This window comes from Saccoglossus kowalevskii, chromosome 3, assembly GCF_978046115.1.
Source record: "Saccoglossus kowalevskii chromosome 3, keSacKowa6.1, whole genome shotgun sequence".
Classification (NCBI taxonomy): Eukaryota; Metazoa; Hemichordata; class Enteropneusta; family Harrimaniidae; genus Saccoglossus; species Saccoglossus kowalevskii.
The window spans coordinates 8,478,064-8,492,671 of NC_140643.1; the positions used below are offsets into that span (position 1 = coordinate 8,478,064).

At 37.8% G+C, this 14,608-nt stretch overlaps 1 long non-coding RNA gene across 2 annotated transcripts; it reads right to left on the reverse strand.

Annotated features, from left to right (window-relative positions):
* Positions 1–2,151: 2,151 nt before the first annotated feature.
* On the reverse strand, positions 2,152–11,628 carry LOC144347234 (uncharacterized). Of its 2 annotated transcripts, XR_014929027.1 has the most exons (6): positions 11,503–11,628; positions 11,193–11,378; positions 10,748–10,995; positions 10,584–10,648; positions 2,528–2,599; positions 2,152–2,357 (listed from the first exon to the last, which is right to left on the reverse strand). It is a non-coding gene; the product is annotated as an uncharacterized LOC144347234 (long non-coding RNA). The 2 variants fall into 2 exon arrangements; XR_014929026.1 differs by lacking the exon at positions 11,503–11,628 and having other exon boundaries at positions 11,193–11,277.
* Positions 11,629–14,608: the final 2,980 nt, after the last annotated feature.

A 14,608-nucleotide genomic window follows, 5' to 3' on the forward strand; every position in this document is an offset into this window, starting at 1 on the left:
CTGCCAGATTAATCTGATAATCTTACAAACACATCAGTACGGCATTCAATAGCACTGCCAGATTAATCTGATAATCTTACAAACACATCAGTATGGCATTCAATAGCACTGCCAGATTAATCTGATAATCTTACAAACACATCAGTATGGCAATCAATAGCACTGCCAGATTAATCTGATAATCTTAAAAACACATCAGTATGGCATTCAATAGCACTGCCAGATTAATCTGATAATCTTAAAAACACATCAGTACGGCATTCAATAGCACTGCCAGATTAATCTGATAATCTTACAAACACATCAGTACGGCATTCAATAGCACTGCCAGATTAATCTGATAATCTTACAAACACATCAGTACGGCATTCAATAGCACTGCCAAATTAATCTGATAATCTTAAAAACACATCAGTATGGCATTCAATAGCACTGCCAGATTAATCTGATAATCTTACAAACACATCAGTACGGCATTCAATAGCACTGCCAGATTAATCTGATAATCTTACAAACACATCAGTATGGCATTCAATAGCACTGCCAGATTAATCTGATAATCTTACAAACACATCAGTATGGCATTCAATAGCACTGCCAGATTAATCTGATAATCTTACAAACACATCAGTATGGCATTCAATAGCACTGCCAGATTAATCTGATAATCTTACAAACACATCAGTATGGCATTCAATAGCACTGCCAGATTAATCTGATAATCTTACAAACACATCAGTACGGCATTCAATAGCACTGCCAGATTAATCTGATAATCTTACAAACACATCAGTATGGCATTCAATAGCACTGCCAGATTAATCTGATAATCTTACAAACACATCAGTATGGCATTCAATAGCACTGCCAGATTAATCTGATAATTTTACAAACACATCAGTATGGCATTCAATAGCACTGCCAGATTAATCTGATAATCTTACAAACACATCAGTATGGCATTCAATAGCACTGCCAGATTAATCTGATAATCTTACAAACACATCAGTATGGCATTCAATAGCACTGCCAGATTAATCTGATAATCTTACAAACACATCAGTACGGCATTCAATAGCACTGCCAGATTAATCTGATAATCTTACAAACACATCAGTATGGCATTCAATAGCACTGCCAGATTAATCTGATAATCTTACAAACACATCAGTATGGCATTCAAAAGCACTGCCAGATTAATCTGATAATCTTAAAAACACATCAGTATGGCATTCAATAGCACTGCCAGATTAATCTGATAATCTTACAAACACATCAGTACGGCATTCAATAGCACTGCCAGATTAATCTGATAATCTTACAAACACATCAGTATGGCATTCAATAGCACTGCCAGATTAATCTGATAATCTTACAAACACATCAGTATGGCATTCAAAAGCACTGCCAGATTAATCTGATGATCTTACAAACACATCAGTACAGCATTCAATAGCACTGCCAGATTAATCTGATAATCTTACAAACACATCAGTACGGAATTCAATAGCACTGCCAGATTAATCTGATAATCTTACAAACACATCAGTACGGAATTCAATAGCACTGCCAGATTAATCTGATAATCTTACAAACACATCAGTACGGCATTCAATAGCACTGCCAGATTAATCTGATAATCTTACAAACACATCAGTATGGCATTCAATAGCACTGCCAGATTAATCTGATAATCTTACAAACACATCAGTATGGCATTCAATAGCACTGCCATATTAATCTGATAATCTTACAAACACATCAGTATGGCATTCAAAAGCACTGCCAGATTAATCTGATAATCTTACAAACACATCAGTATGGCATTCAATAGCACTGCCAGATTAATCTGATAATCTTACAAACACATCAGTACGGCATTCAATAGCACTGCCAGATTAATCTGATAATCTTAAAAACACATCAGTATGGCATTCAATAGCACTGCCAGATTAATCTGATAATCTTACAAACACATCAGTACAGCATTCAATAGCACTGCCAGATTAATCTGATAATCTTACAAACACATCAGTATTAAACAATATGGCAGTGAGAGTAGTTACACATACTATTAAAACATGTTGACAAGCAATGAACAATAAATACACATTTCAATATTCACTTAAGAAAAAAAGAAATAATACAGTCTTGTGGGACAACATTTAAAATTTAAATTTAATAAATAGATCTGATTTTGACAGGCAATGATAAATGTTATTGTTACATGATTTAGTACAACATATATGACTTATAAAATGCTGCTTCATGAATAACTTTCATTTTGTGATCCAACATTTACATCAAATCTACAGCTTGTACCATTTCAGCCCATGCCCCTAGATATCAGTTTCTTTCTGAAATATAAAGTGAACACAGATATATATTAAAGTTAGGAAGACAATTAAATTACAAAATAATAGCATGCAGTGATCTTGGAATCAGAATGTATGCAACCACACCAAGATTGAGTCCAGTGTGACAAGGAGGTTCACATAATCACAAAATAGTTTTAATTATAATTTACCTTTTGCTTTGTCAACTTGGCTTTTCTTTTCTTTATTGGGGTGAATCCAATGCTGAAAGCTGTAAAAGTTTCCTGTATTAAAAAAAGTAGAAAATAAGTAGTATGGGTATTATTTATTTTGAGGACAAGTTAAAGGCAGTGTCTCACTGTTAACGATATATAGCCCAGGCCACAGTTTCAGTTGTGTATCGCCGAAAACAATACAGCCCAGGCCACAGTTTCTGTTGTGTATCGCCGAAAACAATACAGCCCAGGCCACAGTTTCTGTTGTGTATTGCTGAAAACAATACAGCCCAGGCCACAGTTTCTGTTGTGTATCGCCGAAAACAATACAGCCCAGGCCACAGTTTCTGTTGTGTATCGCTGAAAACAATACAGCTCAGGCCACAGTTTCTGTTGTGTATTGCTGAAAACAATACAGCCTAGGCTACAGTTTCTGTTGTGTATCGCTGAAAACAATACAGCCCAGGCCACAGTTTCTGTTGTGTATCACTGAAAACAATACAGCCTAGGCTACAGTTTCTGTTGTGTATCACTGAAAACAATACAGCCTAGGCTACAGTTTCTGTTGTGTATCGCTGAAAACAATACAGCCTAGGCCACAGTTTCTGTTGTGTATCGCTGAAAACAATACAGCCTAGGCTACAGTTTCTGTTGTGTATCACTGAAAACAATACAGCCTAGGCTACAGTTTCTGTTGTGTATCACTGAAAACAATACAGCCTAGGCTACAGTTTCTGTTGTGTATCGCTGAAAACAATACAGCCTAGGCCACAGTTTCTGTTGTGTATCACTGAAAACAATACAGCCTAGGCCACAGTTTCTGTTGTGTATCACTGAAAACAATACAGCCCAGGCCACAGTTTCTGTTGTGTATCGCTGAAAACAATACAGCCTAGACCACAGTTTCTGTTGTGTATCGCTGAAAACAATACAGCCCAGGCCACAGTTTCTGTTGTGTATCACTGAAAACAATACAGCCCAGGGCACAGTTTCTGTTGTGTATGGCTGAAAACAATACAGCCTAGGCCACAGTTTCTGTTGTGTATCGCTGAAAACAATACAGCTCAGGCCACAGTTTCTGTTGCGTATCGGTGAAAACAATACAGCCTAGGCCACAGTTTCTGTTGTGTATCGCTGAAAACAATACAGCCCAGGCTACAGTTTCTGTTGTGTATCGCTGAAAACAATACAGCCCAGGCCACAGTTTCTGTTGTGTATCACTGAAAACAATACAGCCCAGGGCACAGTTTCTGTTGTGTATCGCTGAAAACAATACAGCCTAGGCCACAGTTTCTGTTGTGTATCGCTGAAAACAATACAGCCCAGGCCACAGTTTCTGTTGTGTATCGCTGAAAACAATACAGCTCAGGCCACAGTTTCTGTTGTGTATCGCTGAAAACAATACAGCCTAGGCTACAGTTTCTGTTGTGTATCGCTGAAAACAATACAGCCCAGGCCACAGTTTCTGTTGTGTATCACTGAAAACAATACAGCCTAGGCTACAGTTTCTGTTGTGTATCACTGAAAACAATACAGCCTAGGCTACAGTTTCTGTTGTGTATCGCTGAAAACAATACAGCCTAGGCCACAGTTTCTGTTGTGTATCGCTGAAAACAATACAGCCTAGACCACAGTTTCTGTTGTGTATCGCTGAAAACAATACAGCCCAGGCCACAGTTTCTGTTGTGTATCACTGAAAACAATACAGCCCAGGCCACAGTTTCTGTTGTGTATCGCTGAAAACAATACAGCCTAGGCTACAGTTTCTGTTGTGTATCGCTGAAAACAATACAGCCCAGGCCACAGTTTCTGTTGTGTATCGCTGAAAACAATACAGCCTAGGCCACAGTTTCTGTTGTGTATCGCTGAAAACAATACAGCCTAGGCCACAGTTTCTGTTGTGTATCGCTGAAAACAATACAGCCTAGACCACAGTTTCTGTTGTGTATCGCTGAAAACAATACAGCCCAGGCCACAGTTTCTGTTGTGTATCACTGAAAACAATACAGCCCAGGCCACAGTTTCTGTTGTGTATCGCTGAAAACAATACAGCCTAGGCCACAGTTTCTGTTGTGTATCGCTGAAAACAATACAGCTCAGGCCACAGTTTCTGTTGTGTATTGCTGAAAACAATACAGCCCACGCCACAGTTTCTGTTGTGTATCGCTGAAAACAATACAGCCTAGGCCACAGTTTCTGTTGTGTATCGCTGAAAACAATACAGCCTAGGCCACAGTTTCTGTTGTGTATCGCTGAAAACAATACAGCCCAGGCTACAGTTTCTGTTGTGTATCGCTGAAAACAATACAGCCCAGGCCACAGTTTCTGTTGTGTATCACTGAAAACAATACAGCCCAGGGCACAGTTTCTGTTGTGTATCGCTGAAAACAATACAGCCTAGGCCACAGTTTCTGTTGTGTATCGCTGAAAACAATACAGCTCAGGCCACAGTTTCTGTTGTGTATCGCTGAAAACAATACAGCCTAGGCCACAGTTTCTGTTGTGTATCGCTGAAAACAATACAGCCCAGGCCACAGTTTCTGTTGTGTATCACTGAAAACAATACAGCCCAGGCCACAGTTTCTGTTGTGTATCGCTGAAAACAATACAGCCTAGGCCACAGTTTCTGTTGTGTATCGCTGAAAACAATACAGCCTAGGCTACAGTTTCTGTTGTGTATCGCTGAAAACAATACAGCCTAGGCCACAGTTTCTGTTGTGTATCGCTGAAAACAATACAGCCTAGGCTACAGTTTCTGTTGTGTATCACTGAAAACAATACAGCCTAGGCTACAGTTTCTGTTGTGTATCACTGAAAACAATACAGCCTAGGCTACAGTTTCTGTTGTGTATCGCTGAAAACAATACAGCCTAGGCCACAGTTTCTGTTGTGTATCACTGAAAACAATACAGCCTAGGCCACAGTTTCTGTTGTGTATCACTGAAAACAATACAGCCCAGGCCACAGTTTCTGTTGTGTATCGCTGAAAACAATACAGCCTAGACCACAGTTTCTGTTGTGTATCGCTGAAAACAATACAGCCCAGGCCACAGTTTCTGTTGTGTATCACTGAAAACAATACAGCCCAGGGCACAGTTTCTGTTGTGTATGGCTGAAAACAATACAGCCTAGGCCACAGTTTCTGTTGTGTATCGCTGAAAACAATACAGCTCAGGCCACAGTTTCTGTTGCGTATCGGTGAAAACAATACAGCCTAGGCCACAGTTTCTGTTGTGTATCGCTGAAAACAATACAGCCCAGGCTACAGTTTCTGTTGTGTATCGCTGAAAACAATACAGCCCAGGCCACAGTTTCTGTTGTGTATCACTGAAAACAATACAGCCCAGGGCACAGTTTCTGTTGTGTATCGCTGAAAACAATACAGCCTAGGCCACAGTTTCTGTTGTGTATCGCTGAAAACAATACAGCCCAGGCCACAGTTTCTGTTGTGTATCGCTGAAAACAATACAGCTCAGGCCACAGTTTCTGTTGTGTATCGCTGAAAACAATACAGCCTAGGCTACAGTTTCTGTTGTGTATCGCTGAAAACAATACAGCCCAGGCCACAGTTTCTGTTGTGTATCACTGAAAACAATACAGCCTAGGCTACAGTTTCTGTTGTGTATCACTGAAAACAATACAGCCTAGGCTACAGTTTCTGTTGTGTATCGCTGAAAACAATACAGCCTAGGCCACAGTTTCTGTTGTGTATCGCTGAAAACAATACAGCCTAGACCACAGTTTCTGTTGTGTATCGCTGAAAACAATACAGCCCAGGCCACAGTTTCTGTTGTGTATCACTGAAAACAATACAGCCCAGGCCACAGTTTCTGTTGTGTATCGCTGAAAACAATACAGCCTAGGCTACAGTTTCTGTTGTGTATCGCTGAAAACAATACAGCCCAGGCCACAGTTTCTGTTGTGTATCGCTGAAAACAATACAGCCTAGGCCACAGTTTCTGTTGTGTATCGCTGAAAACAATACAGCCTAGGCCACAGTTTCTGTTGTGTATCGCTGAAAACAATACAGCCTAGACCACAGTTTCTGTTGTGTATCGCTGAAAACAATACAGCCCAGGCCACAGTTTCTGTTGTGTATCACTGAAAACAATACAGCCCAGGCCACAGTTTCTGTTGTGTATCGCTGAAAACAATACAGCCTAGGCCACAGTTTCTGTTGTGTATCGCTGAAAACAATACAGCTCAGGCCACAGTTTCTGTTGTGTATTGCTGAAAACAATACAGCCCACGCCACAGTTTCTGTTGTGTATCGCTGAAAACAATACAGCCTAGGCCACAGTTTCTGTTGTGTATCGCTGAAAACAATACAGCCTAGGCCACAGTTTCTGTTGTGTATCGCTGAAAACAATACAGCCCAGGCTACAGTTTCTGTTGTGTATCGCTGAAAACAATACAGCCCAGGCCACAGTTTCTGTTGTGTATCACTGAAAACAATACAGCCCAGGGCACAGTTTCTGTTGTGTATCGCTGAAAACAATACAGCCTAGGCCACAGTTTCTGTTGTGTATCGCTGAAAACAATACAGCTCAGGCCACAGTTTCTGTTGTGTATCGCTGAAAACAATACAGCCTAGGCCACAGTTTCTGTTGTGTATCGCTGAAAACAATACAGCCCAGGCCACAGTTTCTGTTGTGTATCACTGAAAACAATACAGCCCAGGCCACAGTTTCTGTTGTGTATCGCTGAAAACAATACAGCCTAGGCCACAGTTTCTGTTGTGTATCGCTGAAAACAATACAGCTCAGGCCACAGTTTCTGTTGTGTATCGCTGAAAACAATACAGCCTAGGCTACAATTTCTGTTGTGTATCGCTGAAAACAATACAGCCCAGGCGACAGTTTCTGTTGTGTATCACTGAAAACAATACAGCCTAGGCTACAGTTTCTGTTGTGTATCACTGAAAACAATACAGCCTAGGCTACAGTTTCTGTTGTGTATCGCTGAAAACAATACAGCCTAGGCCACAGTTTCTGTTGTGTATCGCTGAAAACAATACAGCCTAGGCTACAGTTTCTGTTGTGTATCACTGAAAACAATACAGCCTAGGCTACAGTTTCTGTTGTGTATCACTGAAAACAATACAGCCTAGGCTACAGTTTCTGTTGTGTATCGCTGAAAACAATACAGCCTAGGCCACAGTTTCTGTTGTGTATTGCTGAAAACAATACAGCCTAGGCCACAGTTTCTGTTGTGTATCACTGAAAACAATACAGCCTAGGCTACAGTTTCTGTTGTGTATCGCTGAAAACAATACAGCCTAGGCCACAGTTTCTGTTGTGTATCGCTGAAAACAATACAGCCTAGGCTACAGTTTCTGTTGTGTATCACTGAAAACAATACAGCCTAGGCTACAGTTTCTGTTGTGTATCACTGAAAACAATACAGCCTAGGCTACAGTTTCTGTTGTGTATCGCTGAAAACAATACAGCCTAGGCCACAGTTTCTGTTGTGTATCACTGAAAACAATACAGCCTAGGCTACAGTTGCTGAATCGTATTACTATCAAGTATATAGCCTAGACAACAGTTTCTGTTGCATGTCACTTAACTTTTTAGCCTAAACTATAGTTGTTATGTGTCGCTGTTAACATTATGGCAAAGGCCACAGTTCCTGTGTAGCCCAGACCAGTTTGGTTAACAATGATACATCACGCTTGAATTTAATGTCAAAGATAAGATATGGCTCATAAACAGCAAGAGCATGTCAATGAAATGACTGCATTCACTAAAACAAAATGGCCACCAGTCAGCCATTTTGAGTCCAATCTGACAAACAAAATGTTTGTATCAATCCATACATGACCAAGATTCGGTTCAGGAATGACAAATGATTTCTATTTGGCCACCTGCAATCAAATCACAAAACCATTTGATGTGCATATGTATCTCAAGATGCATCATGCATGTATGAAGTTTGAATGTGATCGGTCCAGACATGTCCAAGATACAGGTGGAGATGCACACATGCTCAAAGGTCAAAACACAATAAAAGACATTAATTTAAATTACTACATGCACAAGTATTATACTAAAAATATGTATGCATCGAGAATTCTACATCAATCCACGGTTACTAAAAAAGACGGTTAGGAAACGCCATTGTTAAAAGGTGTGAATTTGCCTAATCCCTCAAGGATGCGTGTCGCGCTGTGTACGCCCTCTATTGCTTGAGATTTCAAGGCATACCATTTTGTTTCATTTTTGTGTCGATCACTTGATGTCCCACGAATTTGAAATTTTAAGCTCGTTTTCGATAGAATATCCACGTTTAGTGCACAAGCTCTACGAAGAACTACACGTACATTTCAGATGAGTACGGTATTTTTTGTGACTGTGATAACATTCAGAATCGTCATTTATCGTTTTCACTGTTGTCATGAAAGTAAGCTTGGGTCCTGGAAGAAAAAGTGACGAAAATTCTAACCCCTAAGTCATTATTTTAAAATACATTATATTATAAAAAATACAACCAAATAAATTTATAGTATACTACTGTGCGTACTTATGACGGTGGTATGCGATTTGGGGGCTTAAATTTTATAGTTTTGCTTTCGCGTCACTGTATCAGCCATTTTGTTTAAAGTCTTAACACTTTTTTGTAGACGCCATAGAAATCGTTAAAAATGTATTCAACATTTTTCGCCAGTTTCATAAAATGCCTGTTTAATTGTTCTTGTCTGTCCTTGTTTCAGTTTTTTGGCAAATTTTTTATGTTGCAATATTCAGCGTGCCGTTAAATGCGGTTTTAGTCAACGCTACAATTTTTGAACACATTGAATTGTCGGTACAACTTTCTAGCAGTCTCTTCGCCAAATCAATTTTTCGAACCCTTTGTAACCGTTCTTAATTTCATTGGAACTGCTTAATGTATTTTGTAGAGCATGGGCGGTCATTTCAGTTATCTTATCGCATATTTTGTTTATTTCCAACAAAATGTATATAGTATCATGGCTCCTTATTAAAACTTTCACATGGCTGAAATATAAACACTTGTATGGTTTCTTTGACGTATTTTTTTCTGATCATGTTTTGTTGGTTTTTTTATTTCAGTTTTCTGTCGAGCTTGTTCTTTAGAAACAAAAATGCCATACAAGACAGGCAAATTTGTATTGAGTTTAAACTGAGCGACAGGTTTTGTCAGGATTCACTGGAACAACTTACACTTTAGTATTACTGAAAGTATCACAGACACAATAAAATGGCGTGCAGTGGTTGATTGCAATGAACTCTGGGAAAAATTACATCATATTTGCGTGATTTTTATAGAATTGTGGCATAAATCAAATGGCATCTCTAAGAAGAAATACATTGCCTCTGTACTTAGTTTGAATAGACTTGGTGTGCCAACAGGTTTTACCAATATTCTAAGTTAGAACAGATTTTGTGATGATATACACAACATGTATTTTTAAATATAATATTTTGAGAGCATTTTGAATCTGATCATAAACAAATCTGGAGCATATGTACCATCACATGTAATCAGTTTTGAAAACAGTCTATGAAACAGTTGGAAAAATACAACAAACTGGCAGATATACAAACAAATGATAAACAGAATACAAAATTAAGTGAATTACTTGTGCTGATAACTCACAAAAATTATACATTATAAAGATGCAACATATTAATCGCAAAACACTACCTGGAATACAGGGACAGGCAACTACAGTCACTTGAAATTTGAATGTTCAACATGCAAGATTAACTTCCAATTTGAGATGGCAAGTTACATCATACATATATAGAATACAAATATTAGCCATGCTTGTCAATGAACGAATTTCTAAACAAAAACGTGCCTATGCACCATTACACATAGTACTGGTATAACATGAACTAACTGGTTTTGAATGAATTTGATACAGCATGTTTTTGGGTTACAAAATAACATGGGACATTTCCTTTGTAACTGGAAGCAAGTAAACAATAACACCATATCTTTACTCATCAGTTTTCAGAAAACAAGTCTATACCCCAGTTGCATGTCTTTATCTTACATCTGTGATCAAACTCTTAACATATTTGCTTACCTTCTGAAGCATTTGGGAGTTACTCGACAAGTCTTGCTAGGTCTCTGCAACACTGAGGACCACAGCTAGAAAAAAAATGTTATTGTTTATCATGTTAATTTCATTGTAATCTGTGGTTTGAGAGACTGCTAGATTTATTTCACTTCCCAGGATGTTTTACTCACCCTTCTTCTTGTTCCATGATTTTCTTCATCAGACACAACAGCTTTCCTTTTTCTAACTTTCTCCTGATATGATTTTTCAATGCATTCTCTTCAACCTTAGTTGGTGTAGCATGCTGGGTCTCAATGGGATATGCAGTTCTTAGATGTAAAAGACAACGTGTTCCTACGTTGCATTTCTGATACTCTAATCCAATCAAAATGTTCAGGTTCATCTTCACAGCCTCCTACGAGTACGAAACCTGCCCTTCCTGAAGAATGCAACGAAGTGACATGAATTACACAAGAAAGGGAGGCGACAAATGTGCCAGACTAACTTTTTCAGGTCAATTTGGAAGTGCCGATATAAAACAACTATGCATTAATAATATTTTAATGATTCAATATACAACAAATACAAGATTCTGTTTTAAGCATTTACTAACAACTGATCAAATAATGTATTTACCTCTTCTGGAATTGATGCTTGTCAGAGACTCCTGACTACTGAACTGGTTGGTTTCCGAGTTGGAAGGTTTTGATCTTTGCGACATCTACGATATTTCTAAATAAGACAAGCACACCGTATGATCATCTGGTTCTATGCTATCATGTCTAATACGTGTATCGTCCAACATTGATGTATCAGAGTTCTCTGCCAAGTAATGAGAAAATGCAGTGTCAAAGTAAACTTACTGTTGTTGAGTATATCATATATAAAACTTGGGATTTTTTATAAAAAAAAAAAGTTTATCTACAAAAACAAAATGGTGTTGTACCTGGACTTCTAAACAACGTAGACGATGTTTCAAGATATCATTTGTTTTCTGTTCTTGTGAAAACTTGTGTGTTACATTTGTAATTTCTACCTGCAAGGTGTTCAGCATTTCTTTCAACATTTTATGCTGCAAGAAATTATGAAAGTATTAATTATGACAGGAATAAGTGTTTAATAGTAACTACCAATGCTGGCATGAGACACAAAGTCTGGTGTACTATCACATAGGTTAGTATACGCTGCAAATATTTACATACTATTGTGTGTTGTACAGCTAGTTAATTGTTTGCTGTGAAGAAAGAAACAGTCAAGAAATCAGATTTTTCCGGCAGGGTGTATTGAGTGAAGGGTCAACAATACATCAATGGTATTCATCTTATAGGCAAGGTACAATGTACAAGCAACTTTCTGATAGGATTACAATTAGCTGATCTTGGTTTAACCTTGGTATTCATTAAAGAACAAGTTTGTAGGCGTGGCCTATTCAGCATTTGTCAACAACCAATCATAAGACTGGTCACGAACCACATCGAGGTTACGACTCGGTTAGCCTTGCTCAACTGGTCTTGTGATTGGTTCTTCGCCTCCAACTGTGCCGTGCGTTCGGGCCAACCGTTAATTGTTCATAAATGGAGTCAATGTGTGTAGTTTTCTTGATTTATTCTGCAGATTAAGGTAAAATATAGGCAAAACTTTGGTGAAATTTGAAAGAGCAACTAATATTCTTCAACCTGGTATTTTTTATAGATTTTATTTTTCATTCTGTTCGTCTGTTTTTTCCAGTTTGAAAAATATGAGCTTGCTGAAGCCTTCATCCCTTGTCCATTTCTTACACTAGCTACCAGCCGATACTCCCCCCTCCCCCACTCATAGGGAGCGTACAGTTGATCGTAGTTCCTGGGCTCCCTGTAGTATACATTTTCATTTCCCCCTCTTAATTTGAGTGTTTTGTAGCTAAAATATGATGTTGCTTTAATGAAACACAACGCAGCATTTGTACAAGTTTCTGGCTATAAATATGCTGATCTCCGTTTTTTGGTCCCTACTATGCAAGTTTGGATTTAAATGCATCTTTTTTTAGCTTCCACTGAAACCTAATTTTCTCCTGACACGCATTCTGCCATCCTTGAAGTTTATTTTCCTAGTTGTGTGAATAAGTGTCATACCAATATCATATTAGATGTGTTTTTTTGTTAAATACGCGTAGTTGGTGAAAGGGATGATACTTCAGTCTAGTAGAATGCGACAATATGAATGTAGTGTTAAACTGCTCCTCCGACATGTTATTGAAAATGCTCTATTTACTCTGCAGCGCTGAACAGCACCCGAAAAGACCGCGTCCGAATGACTAACAGCAAAAATAATGTCAAGTTCATTTACTGATACTATGAATGTATGCCTAGTCTGTAGACATCCACCGCGGTTGGGTGTTAAACGCTGTGTCATCTGCAACGTCTTGCATTGTATTGATATGCAAATATAAGCATCAAATATACTTCCGGCTCTGCATTCTATATTATGGCAAAACAAATAAACACAGAGTTTATTTTTTATTTGTTGTTAGTTTACATCAATATGACTACTTTCACACTTAAAGTTTAAATGTCTTAAATGTTTCCAGTGCTTTTGTCAGACAGTTTATGTCTCACAAACTTTGGTGATAGTCTCTAATATCTTCCTTTATATTACAGTAGCACATATGTGTGGAAATAAAAATGAAAATAAATATTAACATTAAAAACTGACGTTTTTTAGTCCACACTAATTATATTGTTTTTATTTTATGTTTTTGAACAGATGACAGATAATGACATGCAGCCAACATACATGACAAGTCACCAGGTACATTTAAATAAATATGATTTAAGTACTTGATTGATTGAATGTATGTAAAAATTAGGTATGTGCTTTGAATATAGCCAATACGGTACCTTCATCATGGCAAGGAAGATACAAAACATCTGCAAAGTCAGGTCTTAATCCAGTGGCAGGCGATTCAACAAGTATAAATTCAATGATGTGTTTCATATTCATCTGGGACTCTTCATCTAAACCTAGAATAACTTGAACAAACTCTCCTTTCTTCTCACATTCCACCGATTGACAAACCAATAAAGCACAAACTTTACCAACCTCCCTCTCAGCCTGCTCGAAAAAGATGCAAGACCAACTAATCTATGGTTTCTGGTCACTATAGCAACCTGGAAAACAAATTCACATTCTGAGCATAAATTGCACCTGAAATGGAAACAAATTTGGTTTGGGGGGAGCACATACACTATAGTAGTACAATTTAGATAACATGGTAGACCTAAGATATAAAGTTGAAATACAGAATGCCCATGGGAGTAGCCCAAAGCAAGATAATTGTAACAAAATGATTGGTTATTCATAAGAATAGATATTGATGTAATTTGTCCAATGCATTGCAAGATGTGTACATACGTGTGTTGTACAAACATCATATAGAATGCAATATAGTATTCCATCCAGTTCAGAAAATGCAATATTAACGAAAATACACATCTTTCATACATAATTATCGTAATTTCAAACAGTTGAAATATTACATTCCACAATAATAAACTGTCCAAACATACAATCAACATTAGTACAATTGAGTTGTTTCACTAACAAGAAAACTACTTGTTCTTAAGGTGTTACAACTGTTGATTATTACTCAGTCATGATAATAATAACATACATTGTACAAAAAATCAATTTGTTGGAATGTTATGAAATGAAAGTATAAATTAACATTCAGACAAACACAAGTGCCTGTCAAATGGCTATTTTCACACCTAAAATTATCCATTGATACATAAATATTATTAATTTTTATGTTTCTAATCATAAATTATTTTTTTAAGCGACAAAATGCATTTTAAACTCAGTCTACGGCAACTTTATTTTTGAGTATTTTAAAACGAGGCTCCTCATTAGCTTCCATTTGCATATAGAAATTCCCCCTGTGACGTCAGAAGGGGAAGTTGCTGGGTAGCTTGCATTGCAGATACGTGTAAATAAGGCGAATTTCTTGTGCTGTTTTCTCGTCTTTGACTAAATTGCCACTTATGTACTTGTTCATCGAGGAAGAATGGGCCATA